Source organism: Phascolarctos cinereus, unplaced genomic scaffold (genome assembly GCF_003287225.1).
Source record: "Phascolarctos cinereus isolate Bilbo 61053 unplaced genomic scaffold, phaCin_HiC Scaffold_1;HRSCAF=81, whole genome shotgun sequence".
Classification (NCBI taxonomy): domain Eukaryota; kingdom Metazoa; phylum Chordata; class Mammalia; order Diprotodontia; family Phascolarctidae; genus Phascolarctos; species Phascolarctos cinereus.
In genome coordinates this window covers 217677137-217687891 of record NW_027555514.1, presented here as the reverse complement: position 1 = coordinate 217687891, position 10755 = coordinate 217677137, and positions in this window count along the sequence as shown.

Sequence of the window (10755 nt, the reverse complement as noted above, 5' to 3'; positions counted from 1 at the left end):
CTGAGAAGGATAAATGGAATACAACAGAAACAACAGTTCCAGGCCCATTTCTCTGAGGGGAGGTCAAAGGGGGAAACCAGGAGAAGGAAATCCTTCCCCGCTCACTGGTTCAGTTGATGGTCACTCATTTGTAGGTGAACTGTGACTTTCACCCTCGGGATACAGCAGGAGTGAACAGGAGTGAGCAGGAGAGGCAGAATGTCCCATACTACAAGCAGCCAATTAAAGGAGGCCACCTCACCACCACTGGTGCAGGAAGCCCATTTGAGGTGATCTGGGCATCCCCAGAATAAACCTCCTTACACAGAGAATCACAGACTCTCAGAACTGCAGGATCCTTCAGAGGCCCTCTGGTTCAGCCTGTGTCTAAAGAGGAACTCCCTTTATGACATCCTTGATGAGTAGACATCAAAACTCTACTTGTAGACTTCCAAAGTTTGTAGACACAATTCTCATTCATGTCTGCATTCAAGAAACTTTTGTCCAGTGCCTCCCTTGTGACAAGCAATACTCTAGGTGCTGGAGGATATACGGGCTAGATAAGACATAGGGTATTGCCCTCCTGAAGTCTAATGAGGAAAGGGAGGTGGAGATAAGACACTAACACAAATAATTACAAAACCCATAGTAGAGGGAGACTTTCTGAAAAGCCAGGCAGGTATAAAGAGAAGCAAATGTATACAAGAGGAGAAGAATGGGAAAAGCAAAGATAACCCAGGAACAGAGAAGAGGTATACATGTCACTGCTGATGCTGTTGTTGTTGCTTGCCCTTTGTCCTCAGAGATGACCATGACATCAGGAACATGATGCCGTGACTTGCAAGTGAATTGGATGCAAGTGAGGGAGGGCTGTGCAAAGTCACCAGCCTCACTTTCTCCTCCTTTTCTTCTCCAGAGCCATCTGGGTCTAGTGGCAAGATACAGATCAGGATGACTGAAGATGGCCCTCCCGTGTCAATGAGGGGAAAGCATAAGGCCCTTACATTTCAGTTGCGTTAGACAATTTGCCACTCAATGAAGACATCTTGTACTTTCCCACCTCATCATTCTGTTCCATCTGGACTTACTTCATCACCCCCCCCACCTTCCATTCCTCTATAATCATCAATTCTTCACCTATCTAAATTCTATCCATTCTTCAAGCCCTAATTCAATGACTGACTCTGCCATGAAGCCTTCCCTATTCCTTCTGACCAAGAGTGCTTCCTTTTCCCTTTGTAACCTTATTGCCAGGCAGCATGGAAGTAGTTGTAAGAACATCCGGACTTGGAGGGGAAAAAGTCTTGAGTTTAAGCCCTGATTCTGCCACTTACAGCTGCATGAAATTGGGCAAGTCTCTTGACTGATCTCTGATTCTCTCTCCTTCATCCTCAAAAACTTCTCCTTTGATCCATCCATCCCTGCTGGCTATCATCATTTACCTCTTTGTCCTAACCTCATTAAGAAGACTGTCTAGAAGAGGCGCTTCCATTTCCTCTCCTCTCTCTTCTTAATTCACTACAGTCTGGCTTCTGACCTCATCATTCAACTGAAACTGATCTCTCCAAAATTATTAATGATCTCTCAATTTCCAAATCAAATAAACAGCCTTTTTTCAATCCTCGTTCTTCTTGACCTCTTTGTAACTTTTGATACTGCCAATCACTGTCTTTTCCTTGATACTCTCTTCAGTTTGGGTTTCTGTGACATCAGTCACTTCTGGTACTCGACTTAGCTATCTGATGGCTTCTTCTCAGTCTTCTTTGCTGGGTCTTCTTCATCCAGGTCATGCCTGCACTAAGCATGGGTATCCCACAGGGTTCTGTCCTCTACTCTTCTCCCTCTATACTATTTCACTTGATGATCTCATCATTTCCCACGTATTCAATTATTATCTCATGCTGATTATTCTTAGATATACTTTCCCAACCTCAAATGCTTTGCTCATCTCCAACTGCCTATTAGATATCTCAAATTAGATGTACCCTAGACATTAAATTCAATATGTTCAAAACTGAACTCATTTTCTTTCCTCCAAGTCTTCTCCTCATTTCCCTATTACTGTTCAGGGTACCACTATCCTTCCAATCACCCACATTCACAACCTACATGTCATCTTCATCACTGTCTCTCACCCTCTCCCATATCCAATCTATTACCAAGTTCTATCAATTCTACCTTCATACTATCTCTTATATTGCCCCTTTATCTCCTCTGACATTGCCACTTTCCTGGTACAGGCCTCATGTCTGGACTAACGAAGCAACCTGATGGTTTGTTTGCCTACCAAAAGTCTCTTCTCATTCCAGGCCACCCTCCACTCAGCTGTCAAAGTGACCTTTCTAAATCACAGATCATATCATGTCACACATACACACCCATTCAATAAAATCCATTGACTCCCTATCACCTCCAGGATTAAATACAAAATCCTCTGTTTGACTTTTAAAGCCCTTCATAATCTGTTTCTCCCTACTTTTGCAATCTCTTTACACCTTACTTCATGCCCCACTCTCACCTCCATACTCCTCCATCAAGTGCTCTTCCCCAACAAGACATTCCATCTCTTGACTTGACACTTTGAGTGACTGTCTCCCATGCATAGAATGTTCTCTCTTCTCATTTCTGCCTTCCAGTTTCTTTGGCTTCCTCCAAACCCCAGCGAAAACTCTACCTTTTAAATGAAGACTTTCCCAATCCCTCTTAGTTCCAATTTATACTTTATATAGCTAATTTGTACATAGTTGTGTGTGCTCTGTCTCTCCCGTTAAACTATGAGCTCCAATGAGATCAGGTGTTGTCTTTTACCTTCTTTGTATCCCCAGCAATTAGCACAGTGTCTGACACATAGTGGGTACTTAATAAATGTTTATTGATTAACTGACTCTAAAAATAGGAGTGATAAGACTTATACTACCTGCCTGGCAGGGTCATCGTGGGGAAACATGAGCTATTAATATTATTATGTCACTTAACACATCTTATCTATTATTTCAATAACTTATGTTCAAGTCTTATCTCCTCAGTTATATTTTAATCTTCTTGAAGACAGGGATACCCAGTGTTAGGCACATGGCATTTATTAAATGAATCAAATGAATGAATGGATGGATGATGTGGGGCCTAGACAAGCAAAGAATATGGGTTCTCTACATGTTAGCCATCTTTCCTGCAAATGGGATTGTTTCTTTCCCCCGGATTAAATCCAAACTGCTCCCTCTTTACTACAGAAAAGGCCCTCCAAAACAAGGTCCTACCTAAGACCCAGGCACAAAACTCTCCCCTTGATCATTTTTCAGACTGCTCCATGCCTTTCAGCTCAATCACTCAGCCTGCTTTCACTCCCTACCAAAGATTAGGAGATTCAAGCCTCTCAGACTCTAACAGAAGTCACTGTTTCAACTATCACCAGACCAACATGACAAAACCGGAAAATGATAAATGTTGGAGAGGATGTGGGAAAATTGGAACGCTAATACATTGTTGGTGGAGTTGTGAAATGATTCAACCATTTTGGAGAACAATTTGGAACTATGCCCAAAGGGCTACAAAAATGTGCATACCCTTTGATCCAGCAATAGCACTTCTAGGGCTATATCCCAAAGAGATCAAACAAATGGGAAAAGGACCCACATGCACAAAAATATTCATAGCAGCTCTTTTTGTGGTGGCAAAGAATTGGCAATTGAGAGGATGCCCATCAATTGGGAAATGGCTGAGCAAGTTGTGGTATACGAATGTAATGGAATCAACTATCACCAGAAAATAAAACCATGATTTCACCAGTTAGTGCCTTTTGTATTCACACTTAGTTCCAACTCTGCAGCCAATCAAAAGGTCATCCTACCACTCAACAAGTAAATAACAGTCACAGAACACCTGCACATGCTGTGAAGTGAATATTTGGTCCCCTCCATTGTACATCATTACATAAATTCAAAAGCTGCCTCACCAAATTCCCATGGAGGTCCGCTACATGGAGGTCTCCCAGGACTCAGCCCTCATTCAATAGCTACTTTGAATGGAATTTCTTTTTCTAACTCATCTCTTCTTGCAGATTAGTGGTTTTATGAATTTATTTACATATCTTACTTAGTGTTTCAATTAATATTAGTTGAATCTCTAGGGTTCTCTAGATATAGCTTATCTGAAGGCAAGTCACTTAACCCTGTTTGCCTCAGTTTCCTCATCTGTAATATGAGCTGGAAAAGAAAATGCAAACTACTCCAGTATCTTTCCCAAGAAAACCCCAAGTGGGATCACAAAGAATCAAACATGGCAGAAAAATGACTGAACAAAGATTAAAACATAATAGAATTTGTCAATAATTCTAAAGTTCTTTCCTCTGCCTAGGCATATTATCAAAATTGCTTGTTTCTTATTTTTATAGCTAATATTGCTAGGTATATTAAATAATAGCAGTGGCAGCAGATACCCTTTTTTTGCCCCTAAACTTCTTGGAAAGGTTTCTCAGGTTTCTTCATTACAGCTTATGCTAATATTTGGGTTTTGAAAGATGCTGTTTGCGTATTGAGGAACTTTCCATTTGTTTCTATGCTTTACAGTATTTCTTACATGAGTTTTCTATTTTATCAGAAAGTTATTCTGCTTCTATTGAGGCAATCATCTAATTTGTATTGTTTTTGTTATTAATGGGATCTATTAAACATATGGTTTTTATAATAGTGAACCATCGCTATATTCCTGATAAAAATCCAACATGTTCCTATTGGGAAATTTTTTGAATATGTTACTATAACCTCTTTGTTAATATTTTATTCAATACCTTTACAAGGATATTCATTAAAGATAGCTGTTTATAGTTTCTTTCTCTGATTAATCTCTCCCTAGTTTAGGTTATCAGGACCACATTTGTTTCATAAGAGAAATCTGGTAGCATGTCTTCTTTCTATATTTTTCCAACCAATTTGTATAGTATTAGAATTAGTTATTCTTTGAATGTTTTATAGAATTCACTTGTCTCCCCCATCTCTTCCATCTGGTCAAAAACCTGGGAAGACTTAGATGAACTGATACAAAGTGAAGTGAACAAAACCAGAACAATCTACACAGTAACAATATTGTAAAGATAATCAACTCTGAAAGAAATTCTGATCAGTAGAGTGATCCACCACAACTCCAAAAGGCTCATGAAATAAAATGCTATCCACTTCCAGATAGAGAAAGGATGGACTCAAAATAAAGAGTGAAGCACACACAACTCTCACTTTGCATAGATTTACATTACACAAATTATACTTTACATATGTAAGGAATTCTGAAAGTTAGCTACATTCCCAAAAAACACCTATATTAACTTTACTATAAAGTACTTTGCTTGTTCTCGTTCTCTCTCTCTCTCTCTCTCTCTCTCTCTCTCTCTCTCTCTCTCTCTCTCTCTCTCTGTCTCTCTCTCTCTCTCATTTTCTCTTTCTCTCTCTCTGTTTCTCTGTCTCTCCTCCCACCCCTCCAAAAAATAAACAAACAAACAACCCTCCAAGTGAAGGCAAAAGAACAGAGGCACAGAGAGACCTCCACCACCGCCTCTGGAACAGCAGTTTGGCTTGAGTCCTTAGGGAGAGAGGAGACCTTTGCCCTCCTCCAACCATCTGACCCACATGTTCTTCTTCTTGGTTCAGGCCTCCACATGGCTGGCCCCAGGTCCTCTTTCTCTTGCTTCTCTGTCCCAGGCCCCCAAGAGTCCTTGAACCATGTCCCCTTCCCTTTAGAGGTTGTAGGCCCCTTTTCTGTCTCCTTCCCTTCCCCATGTCAGTGGACAAGTTCACATAACTTAAAAATCACTTCAAGTATACTTCTGTGGTCCACTTACTAAAGTGAGAACTGTCTGTATATTTTTTCTCCTTTATTTTTCTTGCTTTTTTTTTTCAAAATATAGCTGATATGGAAATGTCTCACATGATTTCATATGTATAATGGGTATCATATTTCTTGCCTATTCAGTGGGGGGAGGGCATTGTAAGAAGGAAAAAATTTTGGAAATGAAAATAAAAATAAAAAATTTTTAAATAATAAGTAAAACCATCTGGTCCTGGAGTTTTTTCTTTCCAAATCCATTTATGACTCATTCAGTTTCTTGTTGTGAGATTGTGTTGTGTAATTTCTCCTATTTCTTGTTCTGTTAATCTATTATTTTTTTGGAAATATTCATCTATTTCTTTTAAGTTGTCGTTTTTTTTGTAATATGAATGTTCCAAACACTCACATATTTGGACAAAATAGTTTGTAATACTTTCCTTTTTTTCTTCTTGATCTGTTGTGATCAATTCTTTTTCATTTTTTATGTTGGTGATTTAGGGGTTTTTTTAATCAAAATCTAATAACATCCATATTATTAGTCTTTTCTCTTTTTTAAATTAAATTTTGTTTTTTCAATAAGGAAAAATATCCTTCCACTTACCCTTTACCCAGCTCCCCAATTGAAAATGAAAGAAAAGCAAATTTCTAAGGATTTAGACATGGATCATTTCATTGTATTTTAATGCCTTAAATAAGCCTGTTCTATGAGTAGAAGGAAAGAAGGAAGGAAGGAAGGAAGGAAGGAAGGAAGGAAGGAAGGAAGGAAGGAAGGAAGGAAGGAAGGAAGGAAGGAAGGGAAAGCAAAATCACTGACAAACTTGTTTGATGAAGCAAAACAAATTTTTGCATTGGACATGTTTGAAAGGAAAAACATATAAATATATTACATATGTATGCATATATGTAATTGTCTCAGTCTGCACTCTAAGTCTTTCATCTCTTGATCAAGAAGTGGGCAGCATATTTAATCATTAGTCCTTTTAAATAGAGGTTGGTCATTACACTGATCAGAATTCCTGTTTTTCTCCACAATCTATTTTCCATGTCGGTTTCTTTTTGTTTTAGTTTGGTTTTTTTGCTATCAGATACCTTATCTTTTCCTCTATTTTTTTAACTACCTAAAGACTCTCAAAAAGAGTAATGCTTCTCTTGCAGGCTTCATCTACAATCCACGTGCAGTGCTAATGACCTTACTTCATTAGGATGATAAATCTAGAACTAGAAGGGATCTTAGAGGGGAATTACCTAGTCCAACCCTTCCCTTTTACAGATTAGGAAACTCAAATGTGAGGAGTGATTTTCCAGGGTCACATGGGAAAATAAAAGATAGATAATTATTGATTAGAGAAATGGAAATCAAAACAACTCTGAGGTACCATGTCACACCTATCAGATTGGCCAACATGACAAAACAGGAAAATGATAAATGTTGGAGAAGATGTAGGAAAATTGGAACACTAATGCATTGTTGGTGGAGTTGTGAAATGATTCAACCATTTTGGAGAACAATTTGGAACTATGCCCAAAGGGCTATAAAAATGTGCATACCCTTTGACCCAGCAATAACACTTCTAAGGCTATATCCCAAAGAGATCATGCAAATGGGAAAAGAACCCACATGTAGAAAAATATTCATAGCAGCTCTTTTTGTGGTGGCAAAGAATTGGCAATTGAGAGGATGCCCATCAATTGGGAAATGACTGAACAAGATGTAGTATATGAATGTAATAGAATACGATTGTGCTATAAGAAATGATGAACAGGCTGACTTCAGAAAAACCTGGAAAGACTATAGTCTGATGCTGAGTGAAATAAGCAGAACCAAGAGAACATTGTACACAATAACAGCCACGTTGTCAGATGACTAACATTGATAAACTTAACCCTTCCCAGCAATACAAGGATCTAAGACATCTCCAGAGGCCTCATGGTGGGAAATGCTATCCACATCCAAAGAAAGAACTATGAAAGTTGAATTGCTATTTTTTTCTCTTCTGTTCAGTTTTGTTTCCTTTTTCTGATGGTTCCTACTTTTGGTTTTAATTTTCACTTACAACACCACTAATGTGAAAATATGTTTAATAGGAATGTAAATGTATAGCCTATATCAAATTGTGCACCATCTTGGAGAGGGTGGTGGGGAGGAAGTGGGAGAAAAATTTTTAAACTCCAAAGGATATGGAAGTGATTATTGATAAATCAAAATAAATTCATAAAATTTTAAAAAAAGAAAAGAAAAGATAGAACTGGCATTTAAAACCAAGGCTTCTAAGTGCAAATACATAATTTTTTCCCCTCTATATGACACTGCTAAACAGGAACTCCACATATATATCAGACAGACACTTAAAATCTTAGCCATAATTTGCTAATTTTTAAACACATAAATTAACCTGGATTACTTGCAACAAATCAAGAGTTGAAGGTGAAGTTAGCTTTACCTCTTCTCTACTGATAAATCCACTGGGAAAAATCAATCCAGTTATGAAGCTTATGTCTTGGGCCAGGATATAGATGCAAAAAGAATGCTAAGAGGTTTGTTCCCACAGTGCATTCTATGTAGAAACAACTTCCTCCAAAGTACAAAAAGAAAAATCACTACATCACAGGAAGATTAGCCACTCTGGAGAAGGAATTCTGAAAAGAAACAGCTGACTCCAGACTGGGCCTACTGGCTGGTCAATACAGTTTAGAATGAGAAAGGGCAGGGGCAGCCAGGTGGCGTAATGGAGTCAGGAGGACCTGAGTTCAAATCCAACCTCAGACACATAATACTTCCTAGCTGTGTGATCTTGGGCAAGTCACTTAACTCCAATTGCCTCACTAAAAAAAAAAAAAGGGTAAGGACCCATCCAGGTGTCACACTCCCCCTCAAAGTGTCCCCTTTGATCTATTGTTCTGAATCACAGTCCTCTACATGTTCCCTGAAATCTCTGGCACTTCTGACAGTCCTTTCAAGTCTATTAATCACATCTGATCCTCAGAACTACACTGGGAGGTAGGGGAAGCTGGTATTACTATCCCTGCCTCACAGATGAGCAAACCAAGGCCCAGAAAATTTCAGTGGTTTGCTCAAAGTCATGCTATGAGTTACTGGCAGAGGAAGGTCTAGAAACCTTGTCTCCTGACTCATTTGCAATTGGAGATGGCATAGGACAGTGAGCAGAGCTCAGGCTTTAGAGTCAGATGATGTTACCTAAATCACCTCCAAAGAAGCTTAAGTCCTGTATGACCTTAGACAAATCACTTAACCTCTGTGGGCTTCAGTTTCTTCTTCTTTCACCAGTAATTCAAGACTTCTCCAAATTCTAGCAGGGTATCTCTTCAGAAGTGAAATTTACCAACAAAGAAAGTAAAAAGGAGCCCTTTGCAGAGACTCAATTTTGAATTGGAGAAGGAGATTTTCCCCTCCTTAGAAAAGGACAAATTTGGGGCAGCTACGTAGCACAGTGGATACAGCACCAGTGCTGGAGTCAGGAGGACTTGAGTTCAAATCCAGCCTCAAGTACTTACTAGCTGTGTGACCCTGCACAAGTCACTTAACCTCGATTGTTGAAAGAAAAAAAGAGACAAATTGGGAAGAGCTGGTTGTACTCTGCCCTGGACTTAAGGCTTTTGTAAAGCTAATCAATTGCCTCAGGAGAGGCCTTCTGGAAACAAACAAAAAAAAAAGCTTCTTTCAGCTTATTAGTTCAGTCATTTTTCAGTCATGTTCAACACTCCATGACCCCATTAGGGGTTTTCTTGGTGAAGATAATGGAGTGTTTTGCCATTTTCTTTTCCAGCTCATTTTACAGATGAGGAAACTGAGGCAAACAGGGTTAAGTGACTTGCCCAGAATCACACAGCTAGTAAGTATCTCAGGCCAAGTTTGAACTCAGGAAAATGAGTCTTCCTGACTCTACTCTATCCATGGCACCACCTAGCTACCCCTTCCAGCTTTAAGAGAACCATATTTGTGGAAACTGTTTGGTTTTGAATGACATTTTAGGAAAAAAAAATGCAGCTGAAGCAGCAGCCCTCAGTCCTGTAATTGGATATGGAAATAGCCTGCCTTTGAGCAGTGGCATGAGGGACTCCAACAGAGAGAGAATAAAAATCAAGGCAGATCCCTAAAGATCTAGTATTGTAGAACTACTATGCTTAAGAAACTGAGTTTTGACGTTGGTTTTTTTTTTAATTTGGAATTTGAAGGACCAACCACCATTTTGCCATAAGGATTTTGTCTTGCTTCTTTGGTGCAAGCCATTGCAAGAGGCATTTGAAAGGAAAATGCTCAATTTTCCCTGAAGCCCAGAGATCAGTGACTCTGCAGGAAGCATCTTCGTTTTGCTGTAGTCCTGATCTTCCTGGTACCGTACATGATTATGGTTACTGTTTTAAACTGGGAGACCCACTGACATCACTCACAGCAAAGACCTAATCCTTCTGACCCAGGATTCAGTCCTCCCTGGGACCCTCCCAGATTCAGTCACTCAAGGAACTGTGGCATGATTTTGTTTGGTTTTTGCTCTGTTTCTATTTTCATTTTCTCTTCCTCCTTTAGTACTCCTTAGTACTTAGTACTTCCTACTACCCCTTTAGCTTCATTCAAGCTTGAACCTGAAGAGACCTTAGCTTAAAAGGGCCAAAGTCTCCCCCACAGTATCCTGGGCCATCTCCAGTGCTCCTGACTGATATCTGGCTACTGGACCCAGATGGCTCTGGAGGAGAAAGTGAGGCTGGTGATTTTGCACAGCCCTCCCTCACTCAAATCAAAGTCAATTGCAAGTCATGTCATCATCTCCCTGACGTCATGGTCCTCTTTGAGAACAAAGGACAAAACCCACTAACAATAATACTTCTTATATTATACTTATATTTATTTATATTTCTGGAATGCTAGACTTCAAAGTACACTAGTAATAAATCTAAAGGGACTTAAGTGGTGGAAGATCTTCTCAAAGGCCTTAAGGATTC